The sequence below is a fragment of the Athene cunicularia genome (genome assembly GCF_003259725.1).
Source record: "Athene cunicularia isolate RWA chromosome 11 unlocalized genomic scaffold, athCun1 chr11_part1, whole genome shotgun sequence".
Taxonomy (NCBI): domain Eukaryota; kingdom Metazoa; phylum Chordata; class Aves; order Strigiformes; family Strigidae; genus Athene; species Athene cunicularia.
Window position 1 is genome coordinate 7,970,945 of NW_020799113.1, and position 26,073 is coordinate 7,997,017.

General features: G+C 38.3%; 1 protein-coding gene across 3 annotated transcripts in view; it reads left to right on the forward strand.

The window, feature by feature from the left end:
• The first annotated feature begins 23 nt into the window (after positions 1–23).
• Positions 24–26,073, forward strand: part of KIAA0355 (KIAA0355 ortholog) — a 61,205-nt gene continuing 35,155 nt past the window's right edge. The window contains exons 1-2 of one of the 3 annotated variants that reach the window (XM_026856722.1): positions 4,948–5,100; positions 17,553–17,669. The gene's annotated coding sequence lies outside the window, so the exon portion shown is untranslated. Of the gene's footprint in view, positions 46–4,947; positions 5,101–17,552; positions 17,670–23,842; positions 23,865–26,073 lie in introns of those variants that run through there. The other 2 variants (XM_026856723.1, XM_026856724.1) reach the window with 2 other exon arrangements.

Consider the following 26,073-nt stretch of genomic DNA (forward strand, 5'->3'; position numbering starts at 1 on the left):
TGTGCCGTCGGCCTGCCCGGAGCTCACCTCGTCGCGGTGCCCGCGGTGGGTTCTCTTCGCGGCCCCTGGCCCGAGGGCCTGCGGGCAGGGCTCTCCCCGTCCGGGCGGCCGCTGCAGTGGGCGGCACTCGGGCGGGTTTTTCACCTGATGCTCTCTGAAAGCGCTGGTGGTTGTTACCTGGCCTTTATTGCGTTGTATGCATTTGCTAACTGCAAGCAGAAGAGGATAACGCGTTCTGGGTTGTAGCTTCAAACTTTACTAATATACCTTTGCTTCTCCCTGCTTGGGGGGTTTGTTGTTTGAATGGGGAAGCGGTGGTGCAGGTACGTGTCAGGTGGATGTTGGCTTAGAAATTTGGAAGAAGTTAAAAGATCTTGTTTGTTTGTTCTGTGTGAGATAATAAACCTTGTCACAAGTATAAATCGGCCATTATTATTATCATTGTTGGTTTTATAGAGGAACAGACGTCTGGGTGTCGTGAAGAGTGGCTCACGTCAGTCGTGTGTAGCCTCAATAACCTGTTTGGCTTTTCCGAGTCGGTCAGCCTGTGGCTCCGGAGGCTGACGCATCTGTCAGAAGGTTGAGGCTTGGTTCCCGAAATGGCACTGCATCTTGTAACTGCCAGTGTGGCTGTTGGATAATCTCAGATCTGGAGGTTGGAGAGACAGTCGCTGTGGATTTTAAGGTTATTGTTTGACGTTTCTGTTTTCTTAGCCTGGTGCTGCCTTGCAAAGGGGCGGTGGTGCTTTTGAGGAACTGTTGTTGTTTTCTGTGGGTAATGGGCGGCTGAAGCTCCTGCGGTCCGCTCCCCTGCCCTCACCTCTCTGAGGTATGTGGTGTGTGTCCTGTAGCTCCCAGCCACCTGAAGGGTTTGGTATGCAGCTCGTGGGATCAGGAGTGTTGGCCGATCTTAGTATGTGCCCAGGTGCTATTTGTGTATTGTGGATATCAACATGATTTTGCACTTGGCTGGAGTCTTTTATGAAGCAACATTTTTACAGAAGATAAGCTGAACCCCTCTGTAAAGAATTGCTATTTTTCCAAGTTAAAGACTTGCCCATGGTTTTCTTTTTTTTTTTTTTTCTCTTCTGTACTTTCCCTTCTAGAAGGAAGGACTTTCTCAGTATTTAATCTGTGGTTGTGAAGGTGTGTTTCAGGCCAACATATGTGTTTCTGGTGCTTTGTGGAACCTTTTGGGCTGTGAGGAACCGGGCAGAAGGCAGCACAGAGCCACTGCTTCCAATGCATCTTGTGGTGCTGCTTCCTAGATCGGTATAAGGCATAAATCTGTTAGTGTTTGTTTTTTTGAATTGGGAGTTACTTAGAGATGTTAGGAAACTAGAAATAATGCATACAGGGAATATTCTTCTAGTCAAAAGTCTCTTCTGAGACTGAAATTTCATTAACAGGTAAATAATTCTTCATCAAACTAATATGAAAATATTTGCTACAGATGTTTAAAAGAGAAGTCTAGGTTTCTTCCGCTTCTTAGGCATCAACTTGTATTTGATCACTTGACTCCTCTTCCACTGGATCTTATTTTTCTGAGTTTTTTTTTTTCTTCTTGCTGTCTCCAACCTGAGAGCTTTTTTTCCTCACTTCCCATTACTTGTTACTTTTCAACACCTTTTCTTCTCCATACAAATGACAGCCAGTTTTTCTTTGCAGCAAAGCAACTGTATTTTTGCTGTCCTATAAGGTATAAGTAAGCTTCGCTTTATACCCTGAATTAACTGTAGTTTTAAGTATTGCTACTTGCCTCTTGTTACTCAAAACAGGATTGTGTCAAGAGAAATTGGGCTGCTGCTTTTGTTTATGTAGTGGTACTGTAATAGGGAAAGACTTGTTCTTGGTATGATGAATGCTGGTACACCAGAAATCCTCGTAATGATAGTGATTAATGGGTGCTGCTCAAAATAGCTATCAGTGATATGACTAATTGTGCCCTATGAAAAGAGCTCCTTTATTCTCAGTAATCTCAAGGTGTTTCTACAGTTTTAGAGAAATGCCTGATCTGTGCAGGCAGAGCTGCACAGTGAAATGAGGAACTTGCAGTGAACTATGGCAATTCTTTAAGAGCTTGCTGCTGCACTGCAAAACCACTTGAGGCTGAAAATGAAGACTATCTCCTTGTGGTTACTGTAGGTAGATAGAATATTATTACTGGAATTGGATGTTAGCCAGAGCAACACCCTACATGTTGGAAACAATGCCAGGGTATTGTTAGTAGCTATAGAAGGGGTTTTATATCATACATGAAAGATGACATTTCCAGCAGCATGGGTAACCTCATCACAAAACATTGTGCTCAGAGGGCAGTTGGCTCTCTTAGGCTTGACAAAATCTACATTGTAATCACACCGGTCCTCCTAGAGCTTGATGATATGTCTGGATTAGTGTTTCTTAAGCTTCATTGGCCTTTGGGTAACAACAGTTTATTAGTAACATGCCGCAGGCAATCTTGTGCTCTCCAGGCAATATCGTGTTCCGTGTTCTGTTTAGATTTTGTATGTGTTGTGGTTGAAAGCAATGCTGGAAGCTTATATGGGGACTGCAGATCTAAAACATAGAAGGTGCTGTTTCTTGGTATCTGTAAAATCTGAAGTTCTGCCTGGTAGGATGAAAAAGTATCTTGAAAGTTAAGTAGAATTTGATAAAGATGAGTTCCAAACTCCCTGAGAAAAAGGTAGTAGTAGTTGTGTTTTGTTGTGCCTCTGTCTTCGTGTGGGTTTCTTCTCTTCTGCTCTTTGTGTACCTCAAGATAATTTCATGGCAGGAGAGGTTTAAACATTCATCCTTTCTGCCACTGAAGAAACTGTGAAGGTATGTGTGTGGGGAGCAGGAGACATTTGTTTCGCAAATACTGCTTTGCAGGTTAATTGCTGATTTGATCCAATATGATGCCAGTCTTCTAGTGTTCTGTGAATAAACCATTTTGATCCGGTCCTTGAAATTTGCCAAAACAGTAATTAAAAAAAAATTTTTTTTTCCTATGAAACTTCAAAAAGATGACTGTGTTAATGAGATGTGTTTTACTTTGCTCTAATACGACAAGACAAATTATTTTGAGAACTCTGGTCTTGAAATATCAGTCTTGTCTTACTCTGCTGTAATTAATGAAGAGTAGTGTGTTGATCACTTAAGATAATTTGGAGGGATTCATCTGTGTAGTTCTATTAAGGTCATAAACTGTGCATGAGGCAAACTGACTTCCAGGGTCCTGGGCTGGAGCAGCCTTTGTACAAGAGAAAGAGGGGTGTGTGTCCAGGAAACAGCAGAATAGAGGGACTAGAAATGCTGGTTAAGCTTTGACAAATGAAAGGAAAGGGCTGGAAGGGGAGTGTGGAGTGCTCCAGGTGTGGCTGGGGGAGTCCTGAGATGTCTGAGTGAAGATCAGTGTGGGTGTATCTGAGGTGGGAGTAACTGAGGCTCTGCGAGGCTTTTGGGCACATTCAAGAGCCTTCATAGCAAAGTTAGCCATTTCTCCAGCTGTGGTATTGCATACCATCGGTAGTACCTTGGCTTCAGTCTAATAGTAACATACAGCAGCTTATCAGGGCAAGCACCTATTAGAACTTTTAATTAAAAAAAATCAGGTTTGAAGTGGGATATTCTATGGATTTGCTTTGAAGAACTACTTTCACGAAGGAAATGCTGTCCCTTCCAATGAAAGCCCTTGTAGAAGAACAGCATAGCACCAGTTGATAGAAGAATTTTTGCTGTATTAGCTAAAAAGCAAAACAAAAATTTTAAAAAGTTTTTGCTGTAAAGTAGCTGGCCATGTTTTTTAAAATAAATTTTTACTTTTTGTGTTTTTACTGTTAGGGTCACATCAGAGAAAATAATTCCTTGGGAAACATCTTTACGATACCTCCCTAAACTGTGACCAATTTCTGCATAACTTTTTTAGTAAAATTTTTTCTTTGAAATGACTGGTGCATATTTTCTGGTTTAGGCTAGCTAGATATTGTCTTGCAACATAGCTCTAGACCTTCTTTGTGGTCTTTTGTTTCTTGCTTTTCTAACAGTTTTCTGCTTTTTCAAGTGGTTAGGGTTTTTTTGGTCAATGTCCCTCTTTGTTTTGTTTCATCTAGTCATGTTTCGGTGGGGTACTTGTCAGATGCTAATGTTTTCTGTAAGCATTTCTGTATTACAGCATTGCAAAAGATGGATTATTTGGAAAATTTCAGCAGGAAGATCTCTCTACTACCTTGTCAGCCACCCCTTCTCAGGTTTACGTATTCTATTTTTGTTCTTTCCTGACACTATATGTGTGTTAGCATGTTTTCTTGTAACTTTCTAAGTGGTTGTTTAATAACAGTATTTTAGGTGTGATTCTTGTTTAGTTGTGCACTCAACGTTGACATTTAAATGGTACTGTCTAATTACAGAGAATTCCTCACAGGCTCTGTGCAGTGTACTCTGTGATCTGGGAATGGAACAAAACTCCTCAACTTAAACAGTTTCTCAATGTAATGGAAAGCTTGTTTCTCTTGGCAGAAACAATAATATTTACCTTTGATTCTTTAATGCTTTATTCTAACATGCTGTATTTTGGGAACTTTAAAGCAATCTATGGAATGTGTAGTAGAGGAGAGGGTAGGGGAAGAGTAGGGAGAAAGGACGTGGTGGTCATTTCCTCCACTTCTCCACAGGCATCCCTAGCATGATCCATTTGTGTGAGAGTTACCTAGCAATGAAATATATCTTTAATCCTGTCAGTAACTGAGTGTGTTTAGTTTCCCAAGTAAATTACCCTGCTGTGATAACTTGGTATGTTTGTGAGTTTCTGGAAGGTATTGGGAATTCCTCTGGATTTACTGGGGTAAAATTAGATCCTTTGAATCATGTCCACATGGTCTGTCTGATAACAGGGTATGCAGAGAAACATTTCTAGGTATTTTTTTTGTTTATGGAAGTTGAACTTCCCACTCTTCCGTACAGATTACAGAACTTGGCTGATTGTGCTTCAGAACAGTTTGAGTCCAAGTACAAGAGTTTCCCCAGAGAAAGATAAAGCACCTGAATGTCTGAACAGCTCACATTCCAGAAAAATCTGGAGATCTTTTAAGTGTTGTTTCCTAAGAGTCTAAGTACAAGGTAATATTTTAAAAAGTTCCTTAAGTATACTTGAAGCTGTCAGTCTCATCCTGAAGCAGCTAGACATTCTTTTTGTGTGGCCCAGCATATAACAGAAATGCTGAAAACTGGTGAAAGCTGTAGTGACTAGAAAGGACAGACAGAGAAACACTCCTTTTGTTGTTGTCTTTTCTTGTGTCTGCATCCTCACAGCTTGAGTAAAAGACTGAGTATCACAGGGGAAAGATCACTTTGGGTAAATGTAATTCTATGCCAGACTCTAAAAGATTTGAGGAACATACTCTCTTTCTGTTGAGTTTTACAAAATTGTTCTCAGAATGCTATTTGTAAGTCTTGCACAAGATGGTATTGTGTGGAAGGCAGAAGAATACAAGGAGGAAGAAACTACCTAAAAATTTAATTCTTCCAGATCTGTATGTTCTTTTGCAGGCATTTCTCAGGGTAACATCAATGTAGAATATGTTAATCATCTCCAGATGTTCAGAAGAAACCATGTTTGTCAAATGAAGGTAAAAATGAATGCAGGTTTTCATAATTTGTTAAAGTCAGCTGTGTTTAGTAGAAGATGGAAAGATCCTGAGGATATATTATTTGGTGGGAGGGAAGAATAGCAATATTGCCTGCTGTGGAGTGGTCTGCAGTTCTTTGTCCAAACAGGAACTGAAGCTGGGTGGTGTAGAATGGTGTTAACTAAAACTGTGCAAATATGTGGTTACAACATCAGTGAAATCAAGAACATTAATATGGTGCTGAAAAATAGACCTACTGTTAAATAAGCATGTATCACATAGAAAAGCTAAAACCTTTATTAAATAAAAAGCAAGAGAATGAAAAAATGTATACAATTTGGTAGTGATCGGGATTTTGTTTTGCTGAGTTCAGTTCTGACTGGTGCAAAGGAAATGACCAAGACTGTCAGATTACCAGTGTTGTCAGCAGGAAAGCAAAGGTTTGAGTGGATACTTGTACATTCTTCACCTATGGAGAGCAAACTGGGAGTACTGTACTAACTCAGTAGCAGAGTACAAATGAACTCTGTCTTTCTACTGATGTAGATACGCAAGTTATGATACAAGCAGTGTTAAGGTTTTGGAACTTGCACTTCTGTTTTAGCTATTTTTGAAGAGAAGTTGCTGAAGTTTATGTATAGACCAACAGGGTAGCTTAACTAACAATTTAAATTTTCTAAATTAATGCAAGTGTAAGTGGAATTTCAATTCTGTGGCTTATTTGTCTTAAGAGACTTCCATGCTGGTGAAAACTGTATGGGGTGCTGAAAGGAAATGCCAATTACTAGAACAAAACCCTGAAAAAAAGAGCATGTATACTGTTACTGGAAATAGTTTGGTTCTGTATTAAAACGTTGGAAGTGTCCTTACTCAAAGAGCTTCCAGTCTTTCTCTCTGTCTTGTGTTGCTTTCAGGAAGAGAATGAAAATGTTTTCTCTCAAGCAGTCCTGTTAGATCTCATAATAAAGTTATTTGTCAAAACATTGCAATGATTTCCAGGGCAACAGATTGTGATATTGAATTCAGCACTTTGACCTCATTTCAGGTCTGAAGAGGAGTGAGTGTGGTAATGTTTTAGACAAGTTCTTACAAAATAACTTTGGTAATTAGCAAACTTTATATAAAATTTGGCCATGAATTTAACATGGCTTTGTTCACAAGTTCAGTTTAGCAGAGGTATTCTATAGATCCAACTTATCAACCCTGATTCTCTTTCATATAATATTTGGTCTTAAAACTGAGATAGTAATTTGTCTCACAGGGCAGCATATGGTCTAGTTTGGCACTTTGGTCAGGTGCACTTACTGCTTTATCTGTGTGGAAATGTGGTACATCTGACCTGCGCTATTTTGAAATTAATCTGTTCCTTAGTTTTGTGGTTAGAAAAGATCCTGGTCTGGTTAAGTGAAATCTATTGCTCTGCAGATGTTGCTGGACATGGGATCTTTTGAAAACCACTAATGACACATTTTTTACTTCTGTATAGGAATTTTACATTTTTGTGGTGATGGATTGGTATGATGGAGTAAATCTGTAGTTGACACACGAGATTTAGAGAAGTGTTTTTTGGGAAGAGTGCATTTTCTGCCTTTGAAGACACAGCAGGAAAGGAGTTGTTTTTTTTTTCTTTTTTCCGTATTAGTTTCTGGAACAGTTGAGTTTTAGGAGGTTTGATTAGGCTTGTTTGATATAGTCAGACAAATGAATAACAGACCATGATTTGCCTCTTAATTATCCTTCCCCTGAACATGTGTTAAAAGATTCTAGCTCGTCTCTCACTCTACCTTATCTTTCCATATCACAGTGACCATGAGGGCTGCAGAGGTCCCTTTCAAATAAGATGCTGTCTTGCAAGCATCAGGAGGTGTTTTTATCACTGAATCTCTAACGCTATTTAAGTTGTTGCTGGTGAGATGTCAGAGCAACTATTCCGAAACCTCTTAGTGTCTTTGATTCTGGATGTTTTTCTGAAGAGTATTCTTTAACAAGACACATTGGACTGAACACAGTGGTGTGAACTGTTGTGGCTTAGAGATACCAGAGTTTGTGGCTCAATAGCTCCTCTGGCTTTAAAGGTACAATATATTAAGTTTAATTGGTTCTTAAATAGCTGCATAGAGTTTGCTTGTGCAATATATTGACTTGTGGGGTTTTTGGTGACAATTTAGTGTGTCTTTAAACTTCTCAAATCAGTTTGAGGAAATACTTGCAGATTAGCATGTTGCTGTTGGTCTCTTGAGAATCACCTGCCCTTACCCTCTTACTTATTGTTTTGTGTTTTGGTGTATGCTTCTCTGTCCCTTGCACTTTGGGGGACTATTCACAGAAAATGTCTGTCTAGACTCTGCCTTGTCTTGTGTTTCAACACCTTTTGCTATGTGTTTGTCCCCCTTGAAAGGTCTTCATGGCCCTCAACTTTGTGCGCTGTGATAGAAGAAGACTACTGCTAATATGAGTGATAAAATTTGACTTGACATTAAGTTGTCATAACTTAAACAGATACATAAGCATTTTTATGGGCTTTTTCAGCTTCACAGTGCAGCCAGTGGATGCTTTTCTCTGATGTAGTATGTTGTTACTGATACTTAACTGTAAGTTGCATCCTGAAATGGGAGGAAATCGTGTAATTCAGTTAGTGACTTTCTGCTAAAAAGTTGAACCTGTATTTTGTTCTGAAATTGTTTTAGCGCAGATGAGGCAGTTTCTTTTCAAAAATTCTTGTGGTTTCAGGGAAGTAATATATTGTGTCTTCCTTGCATATGCTATTTGATATATTCTGTTCTGGTGTGCAAGTTTCTCATCTCCCCTGTGTTGGTTGTTTTTCACTGCACTCTAAATCATGTATCAGGAAAAACAAGGGAAAGTATAGTTTATGACACTTTCTATACTACATTATTATGCTCCTTTTCCTTTTAACTTAGGGTTTTATAAGTGATACAGTCCTCATAATTACAAGCATAGATAGGGAGGTATGCTTTATTTTGATCCAGTTGTTCAGTTGAGGAATAAATTATAATATGAATGTAGGGCATCTTGCATGCTGTGTCTGTGCTAAATATTTTTCTCTAAAATGAATCCTAATGTGAGAAAAGTCAAACTGGTGTAATTTGGAACAGTAGACTTGGAGCAAATATGATGCACCTAAATATGTGTGAAGATTGATTATAGGGCTTGGTAGCATGTGGAAAACCAGATCGTGCCCCAAAGCACTGTTGACTTAGTGGACTTCTTGTCCCTTATTTAGCTGTCTCTAAAGGTTTGTGTTGTGAGGGTTTTTTTCCTGCTTCTTTTACATCACATTGTTGATTTAAGACCTATAGTTCATTGGCTTTCGCTTACCTTATGCTGTCACAGGCAGATAGCATTTTGGCCAAAAGACAGTGTTGTAAGGACAGTATTCCGTCTGACATAGTCCAGACCTGGTGATCTCAGAAGACCCACTTAATATATTCTGGAAAAAAGCAGAGAATAGTAATTGCAGCTGTAGAAAATCACTGAAAGGGGAAGCATTTGACAAGCTGATTTATGTATGCATCAATTATGTGTCCTTAAATGCAAGATACCCTTGTCTTAGTACTGTTGTGTATTCCAGTGTTGTGTATTCCAGCACTGATAAGACCTTCTATATCTTTTAGGTAAGAACCAGCATTTTAAGAAGTAATACTTAGAAATTGTTGCCTTGTAGTTGATGTGAAGGAAAGAATCATTTTTTATTTTCACTGGTGAAATTATTTTTTTTCCTAAAACTGCTACTTGTGTTCTTCCATGTGGAAGGTGTTGCCTCAGCTTGAACGGGTGGTAAGCTGTAGGTTGTGTAGCAGGTACTTGTGGCATACTCACACTTACACTGTAATGCCTCCACTACTGCTTTCTTCTTGTTTGTTTTCTTTTCTCTGTTCATAGGTTTTGGTTTCTTGTTAAAGACCTTCATATTGAAGACTGGTAAAAAACATATAAAAATAACTACTCTTAGTCATACATTCAATGAGTAATCATTGAGATTACTCAATATAATCTTTTAGAATTAACAAATAACTAGGTAAAAAACTTTTCATTCATGTATGAATAACAAACTTAAATCTGACAGAAATGAGAATAAGATACTAATTTTTTTACAGCATTGATGTAAAACCTAGATGCCACAAGATTTTTTTTCACTGGTATCTAGAAGGTAGTTACCTTCTAGGAACTTACTAGTATAGATTGCTTAATATAACATTGAAATTGGTTTTTATTAGTAGTGAATAAGTACCACTTCTGACCAAAAAAATTCAGTCTTGTCCAAAATAAAGACAAAGAAATGTCTACGTAAATGGGGTCTATGTGTTTCAACTTCAGAGGCAAAGAAATAACCAGCATAATCACCTGAAAGATATGAAAAGCAGTCCATGGAAGAATTTTCTATTCCAGACAGAATAATACGTTAGCTGTAGGAGGAGATAAGACTCCATTTTACAAGTGGCTATACTGTTTAAAATTACTTGCTGGCATGCATACAGCAACTTGGAGAGGAGCATCATGCCTTACTAATAGCATTTGAGAGCCCTAGAATATAGTTTAATCTAAAACATAGTTTAATTTTGAATATCATGTGATACACTGTAAAGCAAGCCATCAGTTTTGTTGCCAAGCCCACCATGGTCTAATTTTCTTACGCTGCTTAACTCAGTCACTCTGCTTTTCTTTCCTCCCTGTGATTATTCTTTTTTCCCAACTTTTATTGCTTTTTACCTGTTTTACACTTTAATTCACATTTAAAAAATCTCCCGTTTGTATGTATTACACAGTGAGGATTGGAATGCTAGCTGAAAGATGGGAAGAGGAATCTGCTGTGCTGAAAATGTGAAAGATTTCCTGTTGTTCTGAACTCTGTTCGGTGTAAGTGTTAGTGTCTGTGCAGCTGAAGCACTGCTTAAACTCTCCTGCTGCACAGCAGTACGTGAGTGGTAACTGAGGATAAAAATCCCTTGATGTATCAAATAATACTCTGTGGTTAGTCCTAGTTCTGACTGTAGTACACGTTGTTCCTAATAAAATAATAAATGCGAAAAGTGGTATGGTCTGCCTCAGCTGCATAGTGTTACTCGACACTTCAGAAGAAGGTAATTATTTATTTCCAGAATGGAAATTTTGAGAAAATGACTCATTGAACTTCAAATCCCTTAAGAACATATATCATGTAATATGCACATAACAGGTATTTGTAGGTATATGCAGGAAATACGTGTTTTGTATTGTTGATAAATATATAAATACCTTGGTGTGTAGTAAGGTTGCGTCTCTAATACTGTATTTTTTTAACTTGCTGGAGTGAAGCTAAAAGTAGGAACAAGAAATTGAAAATAGAGCCAATGTTGAATTAAAAGCAAAGAAAGTAAGATACATTTTTTTTCTCAAAAATTGCAGGTAACTGCAGAGTTGGTATTATAATTGCTTTTTTGAAAAGAAGATGCAAAAAATAAATGTAGCATGCCTGTGTTTCTTCACTGTAGCATTCCCTGAGAGATTTCCACAGTATTGTATGTAGGCTTATGCAGAATATGGAAGTTCTAATTGCCTGAGAGAATAACTCTAGAAACAGAGGAAGATCCTTACAGAGCCTTGGAAGAAAAGATTAGTAGCAGTAGGAACACAGTTTTTCAGGCTTTTTTTTTTCTATGTAGTGCTTTGGAGAACAGGAATGGATTGAAATCCTTCCTGCAAAAGCGTGTTAGCTGTTTTGTTTGCATTTTCTGCTGCCATCAGTAATTCAGGAGCAGAGTACACACAAGTTCAGGATTTTGTCAAAGCTTGCCTAATGGGGGAAAAATGTGAAAGAAAATCTATTATCTGTAAATGGAGAACATACTAAAGAACTATAGTGGAAGTTTGAGCCTTGGATCCTAGGGTCTAGCAGCAGGGTTCTTTCCAGTTAATTGTTCGGGGGGGGTCTGTTGCTGTATTGTTTATCTTAAAGCAGATGTAAGGTGAACTTTTTGCCTAAGTGATGATTTTGCTTGCTTTGTCCTGAAATGTGTTGAAAGAGTTGTTTCCATAGTTCTGATTATATGGAGCAGTACTGGGCATTGAGTTTGGTCCAAGTCAGTCTGGCTGAGCTGTTGCCACTGTGTGATGGTTCCGCTGGGGTTGAAAGGACTTGAAAGTAGTGAATATGTGGGAATGCCTTAGACAAGTTCCCACAGAAGGTCCCTGGCTGTGGTTCTTGAGGTGTTGGTTACAGCCGTGTCTGGCTTTGTGCAGGGAGGGTGGGTTTCGTAGCAGGCTACAGGCTCCCCCGGCAGGGAAGCTGCATGTGGGCTGAATCAGGTGTGGTGTGGAAGTTGTGGTAGATAGCGGAGAGTCAGAAGGCACATGTTGTCTGTTTTGGCCACTCATTTTTCCTTAAATACAATGCTTACTAGATCATGTTAATACTCTTGTAGTTCATATTAATATACTTAATATTTAAAATCGATTTGTTAAATTAATTTTTTAAAGTTAATAAGTGTGGTGTTGAATACCAAACCAAACAATTGGCCATTATGATGATCAGTGTTAATTTCTTTAAGCTCCAGTACTGACAGTAGTAGTAGTAAGAGTGTTGCTGTTAGTACTATGATGCCTTCACCTGATGATGCTGGTGGGCTGTAAGTGGAAGACATTATTTTTCAGAAATTCTTCTCAGGTCTCCTTTCAGAAATTTTAGAAAAATCCCTACGTTTTCAGTGGTCTCAAATGTTTTTTCAGATGCTCATTGAGTAATCTGAATGTTCCATATAAACTACTGTATGTTAAAAGGGTTGTTTTGACTTAGTGGAATGTTTATTGCATGCTTTATCCAGAATTAAGGCACAAATTATGCATTGCCAGCCTGCATCGCTTATTGTACTCCAGGAGCTCTTTCCCAATGCAGTAAGGATTTTTAAATGGTCTGAAGTATGGATTTACTTTGGTACATACTTTGTTTTCAGTGTGAGGACTTTAGAATTGTTTCTGTAACTTTCACACTAAAAACAGAGACCCTGGGGAAAATATTAAAAAAATATATTTGCATTGACAAGCAATATTATATTATGTATTTTACAGAGACCACAGTAATAAAATGCTTTAATGAATTTAGTATTCTGAAATAATTGGGTTGTTGGACAGTAATGTGATACACTTTTTCCATTTCAATAACAGTATCCTTTTGAAAACATACTTGCAAATATTTTCCTAGTGCTATGATAAATTTTTGTGGCTGTCATTCATTGACATGAGAATCTCAGTGAGGTTTTTTGAGATGTTTCTAGTCCTCATTTTCGGGTGGAGTAGAGAAGCTTTCAAATGTTGACCCTTAAGACTCAATGAAGCTACCATTCAAAATATGTTTTTATAACATCCTTTTTTTGCTGAGGGACAGTCCTAAATTGCAATTATTGTTTATGTTGGCAATGTAATTTTAGTTTTTTAAATAAGGAAAGAAAATACTGTTACTCCTCCAGTAACCACCTAGAAATGAATCTCATGTCAGGCTACTTTGACTGCACTGCTCCTGTATCATGCTAAATTTTGCTTCATAGTATAAATAATCTGATAGATATGTTGATGAGATGACTCTTATTTTACAATTTCTATATTTATTGTTTTCGAATCCATTTCAAAAGCCAGCTCTACCTCAAAAAGTTCTCACACTTGTTTTTCTCTAGTCTGATTTATGTTCATTTATCTGGTTTTATTCTTAATTGCTAGAGGCTGTCCTCCCACTTGCACTATTCAATTTTTGTGGAACTACCCATGAATTCAAATGATGCCCTGATGAGAATAGGATGGGAGCTGAAGGAGTAGGAGAGAGAAAGTAGAACAAATTAATGTTACTTTGTAGAACTGCCTGTGCAGACCAATGGAAAACACACTGTATTTATTGCAAAACATGTTAAGGGACACATAAATTTAACAAAATATGGCATAACACTTCATGTCTTAGGTCAAGGATTATTCCTACTTTTTCTAGTTTTACTTGTGTGGTCAAGTTGTCCCATAACTGTGTATGTATAAAATAGAATTCGGAAAGTAATTTTGTGAAGTTCTTGGGGCAATTTCTTTGCTATTAGCATCCTAGGCTGACTAATTTTCTGATTAATCAATAGAAAGTCGTATCAGTATAGTTGGCCTTGTTTTGAGAAGCTGGCTACTCCCTTGGTATAAGCATTATAAATATTTTGGTATGTGGATACACTGGAATTCACTTATTTTAAACTTTCACTGTGTGTAAGTGGAGGTATTCACTAATGCACAGTGACCAAATCGGTTCCTCTCTGCAGGGTAAGCACGCAGCCAGCCGAACAGTGACAGATGTTCCCTCCATGCTCCGTGGGGGTGTGTTTTCTGGGACTGAAAAAGCTTATTTTGGGGTAGGCAGAAGAAGCATGTGGCTGATGGAAACACAGACGTGTACTTCTGACTCTCTGAGAGGGCATGGCTGTGTCAGACTGCAACTTCCAGCCTTGGGTCGCATCCTGGAAACTTCTTGTTTTTCAGCACTTCGGAGACAGAAAAATATTTTTTCGTTCTTCTGGGAGTTGTTCTGATTCAAAGTGCCTTTGTGGGAGAATCTGTGCATGGAGGAACATTTTGCTCTAGCAACTTTACAAATTGGGTGTAATTAATAAAAATATGTGGATAGTGCTAATTAATTAAAAGTATACATTTTGACTGCTGCCATTGCGGCCTAGATGGACATCTGAAACAGTAGGCCGTTTTCATTTTAATTTCTTTTGTGTAAGAAATGTTACAGAACTGATGGCAAACAAATGACACATTTTATTGTTGCAAAAACCCAAACAAGTTTAAGCGAAGTCCTTCTCATAAATAGATGGTGTCAGATGAGAATTCCTTTGTAATAAACCCCGTAATTTGTGAGACTTTAGTTTAATGTCCACAGATACTCTCCAAGTATCAATAATTGCTGGAAATTAATGCTTTGCTTTGCAAACTATCCAGAAGTGCAGATCTGTTGTATTTTACGGTCTTTAGGTAAACTGAAGATACAAAGTTGTTGCATTGCAGTGGAGTACTGACCAGTAGTATTGAAAACTTCTTTTCAGAGAAGGCTTTTAAACCTATATTGCATAAATACTATATGCTTTTAAAAGTAATGTAAAATCATCCTCAACAAGAAACATACGCTTACACACTCTGACGTACTCTGTGCGCTATCCTGATATAGGAAACAGAGTCTGCCATGTGGAGGATATTTAATTTAAAAAATTGGGATAAGGGTCGTGAATTGTATGCTAGAAATAGAAAATAAGATTAGAGGTTATGTTTCAGGCATGGAGCTGTCTCTGGGGGGGGAACAGAACAAGGTTACTTCAAGGTTTGGAGTCTGGTTGGGGGATGGGGAGAAGGGAGGAAATCTAGCAGTGGCTAAAAATGGTGCCTGGGGTGGTTTTGTAGTAATATATAAAGTAGAAATTTCCAGGCATTGCCTTGATGCTTAGTGTTGTGTATTGTAGCCTTCTTACCATCGGTTGCTGGTGCCGGATTAGTCATGGGTAGTGCTTGGTACCAGTGCGGTGGTCCCGGCTGTCAGCACACCCTCTGCACAGACAGTCCTGGTGGTGGAAAAGGTCACTTTTTCTAAATCTAACACTTAAGAAATATATTTGAAAGGGGTCTGGTCAGATCTGTAATAGATGCATCATCTGGTATTGAAATATTGCTTAAATATATTTGGCATCTTTGCAGTGTCTCATGCCTGGCAGAGTTTTACTGTGTTGCAATTTCTGCAGCAGAAAGCCCTTTGTCAACAGAAGTTACTGGGAAGGAGTGTCAGCATGGCTTAAATCACCTAAACATCATTTAATGTAAGCCTGGTCTTTCATGTTGATAATAATTTAAGTAGAATTGACACATCAGAGGATACCACTTAAAATTTTAAATGCTTCTTTCCAGTCTTGATTTGTGAACAAATTCAACTCTGTTAATGGAATATTGACATAGCACTGCATGTTTAGGATTTTCCATTGGTGCATGTGTGTGATATCTTGGATTGCTGGCACTAGGTGCTTCAGGAGGGAATACACATGAGATTTCAGAAAGATCTAACAAATAATAAGAGTTTAAGCTTAAGTCTTCAGGTTTGCTTATGGATGTTTGATTTCTACTGAATAGATCAGTCATGTTAATTTGTCTTATGGATTAAAACATTACATCTCTTAGTCTTGAAAGAAGTATTATACCAGCATAAATATACCACTGTATTCTCTGCTGGACAAAAAATTTTTTGCACAACTCGGTGCAGGAATTTTGGCACATAACCTGGTGACAAGTCATGCCCGTGATTGAGGGCTTAGTTTATATAAAAACTATCAGTACTTCTACTTTCAGGACTGATTGTGCTTTCTGTGCTGTAAATTAGGATTGATAATTATTTAACAATTGATAATTTTATTGGGAAATATTTGGGGAGTTCTTTGGGGAATAGTTAACCCAAAACCAATGCGGGTGTTTTTTAAAGGAAAAATCACATCAGTCAAATCACATCAGTATTTATCTGAACATCAGTCTGACTGTTGTGTGCCTTTCCATGCTGTATACTTAATGCAGCAGCTTAAAGCCGGAAGCTAGAAAAGCTCTGCGTGCTGCTGAGACGTGCCGGCAGAATTCCATGTATGCATTTGTTAGCAAGCAGCTCTTGTGTGAAGTTATTTATATTCCTTGGTAGCATCTACACTAGACATAAAAAATGAGATTTATTTTCTGAAGGTGTATATTTGTATTGAAAGAAATTAAGCTACATGATAAAGGGTGTTAACTCTGTTTTTAAAGGAGCAGGAAAACAAGAGTCTATTAAAATATTAAGATCTTTTGCTTTTCTTAATAAAAGGAAAATAACTTTAATCAAGCTAGTCTTTTCAAGAAGAACATAAAAAATGCAAAAAACATCTAATTGCTTTTAAGAGCAGAAACTTCTTATGGTTGTGTCAGTGTGGATGTGGATGCAGAAGACCTAGGATTGCTTTAGCATGCCTCAACCTTCAGTCTGCAGCTTTTTGATTTTGAGTTGACCTGTGGCCCATTTTGGCATTTACAATGTGAGGATAAAAGGCAGCAAATTATTCTGTGGACTGAAATAGAAAGCAGGATTACTGAAGCAGCTAATAGAAGGCAGTAGATACTGGAGTCTGAGATGTAAGCTGTTGCCGTGTGGTGAAGGTGGGGTGGTACTCACTGGAACACAGGGGCAAGAAGGGCAAGAGGAGAATCCTTTTGTCTCTGGTGCTTAACTTGTGTTTGAACCAGTTTTTAATGGCATTTGCAGAAGATTGAGCAACTCGGGCAAGGCTTTTTTTAGTTTTCTGTTGTGTAAAGCAGGCAGAACAACTAGATAAGTGCTAAGTTTTGGGTATTCTTGAAGGGGGAAAGGTTATACTTAGCAAGATTTGGCTATATTTTTCCCTTTTGATTTGTATTAGAGATTTATAGACTGGAAGGGTGCTATATTTAATCTTATAACTAATCGTGTTTTGACCTCAACTATGCGGGATGAGTTAGTGCTATTTTAAAAATCTCATCTATATTTAATTAAGACTTGTAAGTTATGGACTTAATGAGGAGGGAAATACTGTGCCTGAGACACACAAGCAAATTTTGATTAGAAAAAATGAGGAAAGGTTATAAAGTATGCATGCTATGTTTCTAATTTTTTAATCTTTATGCTCTCAAATTACTTGTCACCACTGTTGCTTCGTCAGCTACAGAAGTTAGTTCTACATAATATATTAAAAACCATAGATTTGTTAGAAATAAAGCATTTTGACAGTTCCAAAAGTCTCCTTTTACAAAGGTCTAGTTCAAGAATGATTTTTAGAATTAAGGTTAAAACCATTCAACTACTACTACTTATGAAATCCCTGTTTACAGTAGTATTATATGATGCTTTTTGTATTATGTACACCCTAATGTTTGGTTTTGTTATAGGAGAGAGACTGTTATTCACACTGGATTGCTCTGGTTTATTCATATCCTGTGACAGTGAATCAGATACTGCTGTCTATATACAGACTGAATTGCCAGCCAACTTTGGGCCCAAATATGGTAAACATAATTATGTTCATTTGCTGTAAAAATACATTTTCCTTAGTTTAACATTTTCATGATTACAGTTTTCTGATAATTCCATAATTTTCAACATGAGAGGGATATGAAAGGCCTAATCATCATGTCCCTCTCTTCAGTATAGAATATAGTTTGTTTTCCTGGGCAAAACTCCAGCTGTTCAGTGATGAATCTACTGCTACTCAAATACAGTAAGCCCATAAACCGTTTGGAAAGTCTGTTCTCAGAATGCAGGAGTTGTGGTACGGAGACATGAATGTCTGTATTAGCTAGACGACAAAAAAGCTTGTGGCTGCAACTGTCATGAGACAGTAAGTGTATGTGCTGATGTCAGTTTTTCTGAAATGTACTCCTGTTTCCTATTTTTGGAAATGAAATTCGTATCATTTCAGAATACTTAATACTTTTCAAGTAGGTGACTTTCAGTGGATAAGTTGGGGGAGAAGGCAAATGTTAAGATAGATATAGCCTCTACCATGTACTGAAGAGGAAAAATACTAGTAAATATTGGATTAGGTTTTATTTTCAGTCACAAAGAAATAGTATGGTAATATATTTGTTAAATATGAAGAACTGAATAGTTTACATGTGGAAATATGTGCTAATAGTCCTCTTAATTTATGAGTGGGTTAGGATTAGTATATTTAATGCCACTAAGAAAACACATTTGCAGGGCTTTTCCTTTCTATTTTTTTTAATTTAGTCTAGTATCAAGAGAATGTTGTAGACGTGTTCTGTGGCAAGTGTTGAGAATTCAGGAGAAGCATAGTAATTTGGGAAAGGAAAGATTGTTGGTGTTGAGTTACTCCAAATGTTTTGAAAGCTTTCATCATCTTTGCAAAAAAAAAAAAAAAAAAAAAATCACATGAAGGCTCTACAGGATTTTCTGTACATAATCTGTGTTATGTTTCTAGTACTGAAAACTTCCTTCTTGATAGAAGAGCTTTAAATGTGTGGATGATTGTAATTTTCACTGCCTTGAAATACTACTTTTGTCTAACACTACTAAAATAATTAAAATATGTACTGAAGCTAATCTGAGTTTGGGTTTTCTTTTTAAAGTTGCATAGCACCACAAACTAAGTTAAAACAGTCTAGAAATTTGGTTTAGGCATATTTCAGTGGAAAAATTCAAATATGTATATGCTAATAAGTGTGAATATGGTGGCATTTATGAAATGTAGTATCTGTGTTTGCAAGAGCAGCAAAGTGGCTGGAAGCTGTGTCTAAAAGTTAACGGCTGATTTATCGATGAGGAAATGCTTCTGTTTCCAGAGCAATTGTAAACAATATGTCATTGTGATATACTGCTTTCGATAATCATGAAGTTGGAGTGAGTAAGAAGGTAAAAGTGACCATGCTGATTCAGACTTCAAAATTGATCCCACTCAACCATGTTTATCCCATGGAGGTTATAAAGGGATACCTAGGGAAAGGCAAGAACAGCATGAATTTGTGGGCGACACATTTAAAACTGTCTTCAACAATTTGCTACATATAGTATTTCCTGAGCCTGTGGTTAGTCTATTTAGTAAGCCAAATGAGCCCCTCTGGAAGAAAGAGCGATAAGGAGACCAGAACTGCATGCTAAATTTGAAGTATGGGTAAACCATGGATTTATGCAGTGGCATAATTACGTTTCTGGCTTTTCCGAGGCTGCTTCTCCCTTCCAGATTCCTTTCCTAGTAACTTGTAATGTAAGATATGCTCTTCTGAGTCTACCATTCAGCATCAAGCTGACATATTAGCAAAACCAGTCAGCTGTAACACAGATCATCTTCCTAAATCGTAATGATCAGGCCAGAGCCCATTGTTTTGTATGTGAGGCTAGGATTGTTTTTCCATCTATGAGTTGATAAATGTGTCCGTAATGAATCTAGTCTCTTATTTTAGTCCCTCAGTCCTGTAAAGTTATGCCATTCTTTGTGTGTACACACACATAGACACATATATGTATTAGTACATACAGTATGTAGTGCCTAAATGCTGTAGTATTTGACCTGGGCTCTTACTCCCACTTGTCTTTCCAAGTCTTGTTTAAGGTATGATTTGTTTGGGGCAATGAAAACTTCCTTAGAAAAAACAAACTTTTGAAAGAAGATCTACTGAAGGTAGCATGTATAGAATGTCTTTCAATTATTTCTCCAAGTACTTTGTCAAAGGCTGGGAATTATTCCCATTTTTCTAAGTGCAGAAGCTTTTTATGCAGTATTTGGGTCCATGAACAAATCATTTTAAACCAGTGGGAATAAAGCTCTGTGTAGAGCCCTCTGCTTGATTTCTTGATCTATACTGACTCAGCAGTAATTAACTTCAAGATGATTTTCTAAACATCTTTACAAAATTTTAGTAGAAATTTTAGCAGGTCTTTAAAAATGTGTATTAAAACCTCTCTTCCCTGTGAATGATAGTGAAAAATGCATGTGGCATTTGCCTGTCCTGGAAAGCTGCAATTGGTGATTTAACAAGGAGATTTAACTGATCACTTGAGTATGTGAGAGATAACACTGACTTTACTGGACCAAATCATATGCCTAAATCCATTGCTGAAGTGAGCACAAAGGTTTAAGATGTCTGCTGTGAGATTATAGGATTGTAGGGTGTTTTGGTTTTTGTTGTTGTTTTTTATTGTTTTTTGTCATACTGTGTTCCCCTTCCCCCCACCCCATTTGAAACCTGGTTCTTCTCCAGAAACATGGAAAATTATGGTTTTCATAGTTATCATTATAGAGCTGAGACACAGTTAAATTTTGGTTTCTTAATGCTTGTTTTCTCTCAAGTTTTATCAAGGAAATACCATTGCAGACTCTTCATGCTTACTCTGTTTACAAGTCAAACTGCAGTCAGGAGTGACAGGGTGGAGAATAGTCTTGACGTGTAGGTGGCTTCCCCTGTAGCTTGGAAAGACTTCAAGTGCATATAGTATGTGCTGGGTGGGTTTGCAAGAAAGGGCTTGGGAGGGCATGGGTGGGAATTACTCTCAAATAGCCACAACTGGACCATGACGCACAAGCCTGACCAAATAATATTCCTGTTCCATGTATGCTTTGACTAACTAATTCAGCCTTTTCTTCCTGCCTTCGCTTCACCAAGAAGTGAAATCTGTGGCTGAAAAAGGCCATTTATAGGACTAGATGTTAACTTATTCTTGAGGCTTTTCTATAAATTGTCAGCTCTCCATCCCATCCTTGAAACCATGGCCTTCAGTTCTTCACTCCATTTTGAAGAAAAGTGTGGGTTTTCTGCTGGCTTGCTGCAAGAAGCTGGCTTTCAGTGTGAGCAGGCATCTCTTCCCAAGCAGTCCTGCAGACAGTGGCCAGGATCAAAGAATTCTGTAGATGATCTGTTCTGGGAGGTGGAGCTGTGCCTTTTCTACAGAAAGTTTGTGCTTGCTCTTGCTGTGGGTCCCATGAGCCTTTTCTTCATCTTAGCACATTTTACATCTCAGAGAGAGCAAGAAAGATTGTGCTTGTGGCTGATGTTAAGTGCATCCTCTTGGGAAATGAGAGATGGAGTCTTGAGCCTCCTCTGGCTGACAGTCACATTGCATGGGAATTTTTCTTGCTGTGTGCAAGTGCTTTGTTAGGCTACTGTATCAAAAGAATGGACGTTATTTTCTTTTTCTCTTCTGTGCCCACAGTTCTCTTTCAAAAGGGAACTGGTCCTGCTTTCAAAATAGATAACATAAGCACCTATTGCCAAGGGAGGATTGAAACAGTGATCCTGATCTGAGACGAGCATCTATTTTTGACATTCAGGGAGGCACCCAAGTCTGAAAGAAGGTCTGGTTTAACACATTCCTTTCACCAGCTTTTCCTTTTGCTGTCTTGTCTTATTGATGAGACTTGAGTTAATGCTCTTCGGTGTGTTACATGTTTTACTTCAGACAAAATATAAGAAGTGTCCTGATGCACTGTAGGCTCTGCCTTGGAAAAATCCAGCTCGGTATATTGATAACTCTTAATCCAATTCAGAGATATCTACCTTCCATGTGTATTTTATAGGGAGTGCAGTTACACAGTTCAGACCTATGGATTCTCTTCTGGAGGGTTAAAGGTTGGAAGCAAGGTGGTGGAGTGCTGAGCAGCCAAGACCCTCAGTCCTTACCAAGCTCCAGAAATCTGGTGCTCAGCCTTTTACAGTTCTTTCTGTTTCTAAGTGGTTTTCATGATAGTCTTTGGTGATTTGGTTTTTTGGGCAAGGCATGGGGGTACTTTTGTCTTTGCTTGTCATTTAGGGCATCTAGCATAGATATGCCTTTAGAGGATTTTTCAGTATAAGTGCAAAAGACACAAATGGACCCAAGTAAGTTAATAGCTTTGTTTTAAGGAGGGTCAATTGGAATGGGAAAAAAACCTCTAGAAAAAGACATAATAAATTAGTTCAGAGACTGTCTATAAATGCTAGGTAAGTATTTCATCAGTGAAATTGGTCTTTGAGTAATACCAGGTTGCTGGAGCCTTCAATTTAGGCTTTACAGATCTCCATGCTTCTGTTACAGTTGTTTCACTGGTAGATGAGATCAGTTTCTGTATTAGTAAGTTGGTCTGTTTAGATTTTTATACATTTATATAGAATGCTCAAATTGATGATTCTAAGTTCCACCAACTGTATGGTCCCTGTAGAGTATGTCCTGTGAGCTATGGTCCCCAGTGGGTGGGAGGGAAGACACTGAATTGGCCTTAACGCCGTGGCTGTTGACATCCATCTAACCCTGGAGTAGCCAGGAGAGCAGGCCAGAGCATCTGGTGAGGTGGTATCAGGAAGGGGGAGACCCTATAAGGAGGGTGTTTCCAACAGGATACTCATGGGTTCACTAAGGATGGACTTGCCTACTTTTTTTGTTTTATTTTGTTTTTTTTCCTCCAACTGTTCTGGGCAAGCAGCCAGAAAGGAATCCCAATAAGCAATTCATGAGCTACCAAGAACTAAGATGATATTGCTATAACAGTCTATTTCTGTTTCTCTTCCCCTTTCTCCTCCCTCTGTCCTCCTCTAATAAGAGATTTTTACAACTTGGATGACATGAAAAAACACAAAACCCAACCCCCAAAAAACCCCTATAGGAGATGCCCATGGTCTCCTAGTGGTTGCAGCCCACCCTGTTAGAAAGGCTACCAGGCTTGAAAAGTGAGGTTGTTTTTTCTTTCTGGCTTTGCAGTCTAAATACGGGCACCTGACCAAAAGCAATCGGGATTCAGTGACGTGTGTTGCCTGCCAACAGGCTGAGCTACCAGGACGTGGGTCCCCTCCATGCTGGCACTCGTGGCTGCTGGGATTCTTGTCGTGTGCCTGCATCCTGACAGCTGCCTGGAGTGAGCCCTGAGAAACTGTAACCCTCGTTTGCCCTGATGGTGAAGATAATGATACTTGTCAACCCCTATAAAAGCATTTGCATGCTTTAAGTATTTATGATGTGTTGGTAAGAAATTACAGGTGCAGAATAACTTAGTTGATGTCAGAGATTAATGCGTTTTTCTTCCAGTCAGCATTACTTGGAGATGGCTGTTCCTGTTGTTTTGAAAATTAAATTTTTCAGACATAGTTTCAGCTCTTGTATTAATCTTAGAAGTGTTACGTCCAGGACAGTATTTTAAAATGAAAACAAATTTAAAAATCCCTCACACTTAATACTATGCATTTTCTCTGTGGATGGATTGAATGTATTATACCATTTGTCATTCTTCTGGCAGTTCTAATATTAATAGGTATGGTGTATTAATTGAGATGTAGTTGAATTCAGAATTTAATTTCTCAGGTTATGGGATTTAGAATTGAAAGTCTGAAATTCTTCATATTGAATCTCTGGCATGTGGATTCCAATTTCTAGTATTTTTGAATGGATGTGTTTTGTAAGTGCTATACACTCTATAGCTGTAGATGTAACCCATCTTTAGTTTGGGATAGTGTAAAATGAATCAACTCCCAGTTAAAAATCTGTAGAATGATGGTGGTCTAAAAATCCCCTTCCAAAAGTAGTTGCGACTACTTGACTTATTTTCTTAATCTATTTACTTACAAGGATCATGAAAAGTTTATCTGGGGGAAAGAGTTTCCACCATCTGTCTTAGGTCGCTTGTATTCTCACCTACAATTAGTAGCCTATCTAAAAGGAGAAGCAAGAAGAAACCTCTTACACCAGACACAGCCTGTGGCCCTTCCCTCCAGATGAAGGTTTGATGATTGCTTTGTGCCGTGAACACACCGGTACACTTACAAGGCCCCTATTTGGGACTAACTTTCCATTTCTCTTGTTTCAGTACTGTGTCTGTGCGTTTGTGTAGACTGCTGGTTTTTATAGTTGGTCCTCTGAGTGCTGCCTTTTCCAGAAGCCCTTGCTGTTGTCTCTTCCATCCTTGCTGTCATTTTCTTGCCTTCATCCTTGTCGGTGTGGTGCTCAAGGTGAGCAAAGCCCCAGAGCCCATTTCGTGATGTACGCGTGGCTTTGGGCCTGAGCTGGATGTCCTTCCCAGCCGGGGGTCCCTGCTTCAGGCCACTGGGTTTCCTTGACCAGGACATTTGCAGTTGTGTTGCCAGGTGTCAGTACACAGATTGATGTTGCTTGTGCCTCAGCTCACAAATTTTGTAGTTCTGAGCCAGCTACTGGTGGGGACAGTGGGAGACTGGTCTTCTCGAAACAGTGTATGCGCTTCTCCTACTCTTCTGCTCCCAGCTTGGTATTCAGATGTCAAAGACCATTTGGGCTATTTTTATTTATTTTAAGGTATCCACGTTTGGACCGTGGCCTGGCCAGGTGGTGGATCTTATGTACAGATTAGTTACAGCAGAACTTGAAGGTGGAATGATGCCTTTGATAGTGGAGTAACTTCTAGATTTGTTTTAACTTTTAACGTTTGTGTAACTAAATGTGAGAGGGAACTGGTGTGATCTTGGCAGGAGGCCCTCAGCTCTGGCAGCTTGCTGGCCTTTTGGCGTTGCACTAGGCTTTGTTTGTTCAGGCTTTTCCTGGTAAGCAATCTAATGTTCTGGGCTGTTTCTTTTGGAGTTACTTTTTTTGTGTCATTAATTGAATTTAGTTGCTTTCACGTTTGATTGTTTTACGTGAAATATGCCTGTGATGTTAAGTTCATCCTAAGATTTGCAATCAGTATCATAAAATTAAAACCAAACTACAGTATCTGGAAGTGTTACTTTCCAAAAATTTAGCTCAGGTGTTTTGTGTCATCTTACTCATATGTTATTGCAACATTCCCTGAAAGGACAACAGAATTTATAAAGAACACCTTTGCAAGCAGCTTTTAAAATTGAGATCAGAACCCTTTTGAAAGCGTGGAAAGCCGTTTTTTGTGATCAAAAAAATTTTAACCAGCATGGCCTGCAAAACATTCATGTAGATAATAGATGAAGTGGGCTGAAAGGAAGTTGACAGTATGGGTAATTGTGTAACTAACTAGTAATAGACTTGTACATTTTCCTACTTCTCAATTTCCTGTGTTGATTCAGGGAAAGAGTTGCCTCTTCTAGCAAGGTAGTCCCAAATGGGACACATGGGACATTAGTCCCCTTGCTGCTGGTCCAGGACAGAAACTGGAAGGTGCCAAATTCCATTTGTCTGAAAGTCTTCTGTGCTAATTTGTGTCTTGCAATCAGTGAAGTTGGGACAAATACTTCTGATTTTCTGGGAAGTATCTAAGCAAAAATTTTTGGATGTTACATTTTAAAAAAGAATAGTGAACTTGATTTGCATATGCAGTGATTTTCATCCAATTTCTGTTTCGTCTATGCAAATGTGGCCATTCTGAGAGTAACTCTAGCAGATGTCTACTTGATTCTCTGCGGAAGTTCAGATAGCTCAAACTAGTAGCAGTTCCTTAACTATAGCATTAACTCCTTAAAGCAAGAACATAAACACTGTGGTGAGCTTTTTCAGTAGCTTTTTACAGCTTTCAACAGGATAGTGTTCAGTGTGGAGGTTCTTTTTCTACCATGTGTTCTATTTATAATGTTTAATAGTATATAAACAGTGCTGTGTTGGTCTTGATTACACAACGGAAGGAATACGTTATGTGACGTGCTAACTTTTTTGATTCTTTTTACACTTGATTTCTGTGAATATTTCTGTTTTCCGCAAAATGAAGTACAAGCTTAATGTTTATATTTTGGACTGATAACATGCTGTTCTTGTATCACTAGAATGAAACTCTTTTGGGTTTTTTTTGTTTTTGTTTTTTTAAATATGGCAAGAGTTAGGTTGGCATAAAGTTCATATCATTACAGTATGGAGCCCTCACTTTTAGTCCATGCACCAAGAGCAGTGGGGGAACCATAGCATCGGAGAAGGGAGGAGAGAGCGTGGGAACATTCTCTGCTTCACTTTTTCAGGAAAAGATGCAAAAGGAAGAATGTTTATTTTGCATGCAGC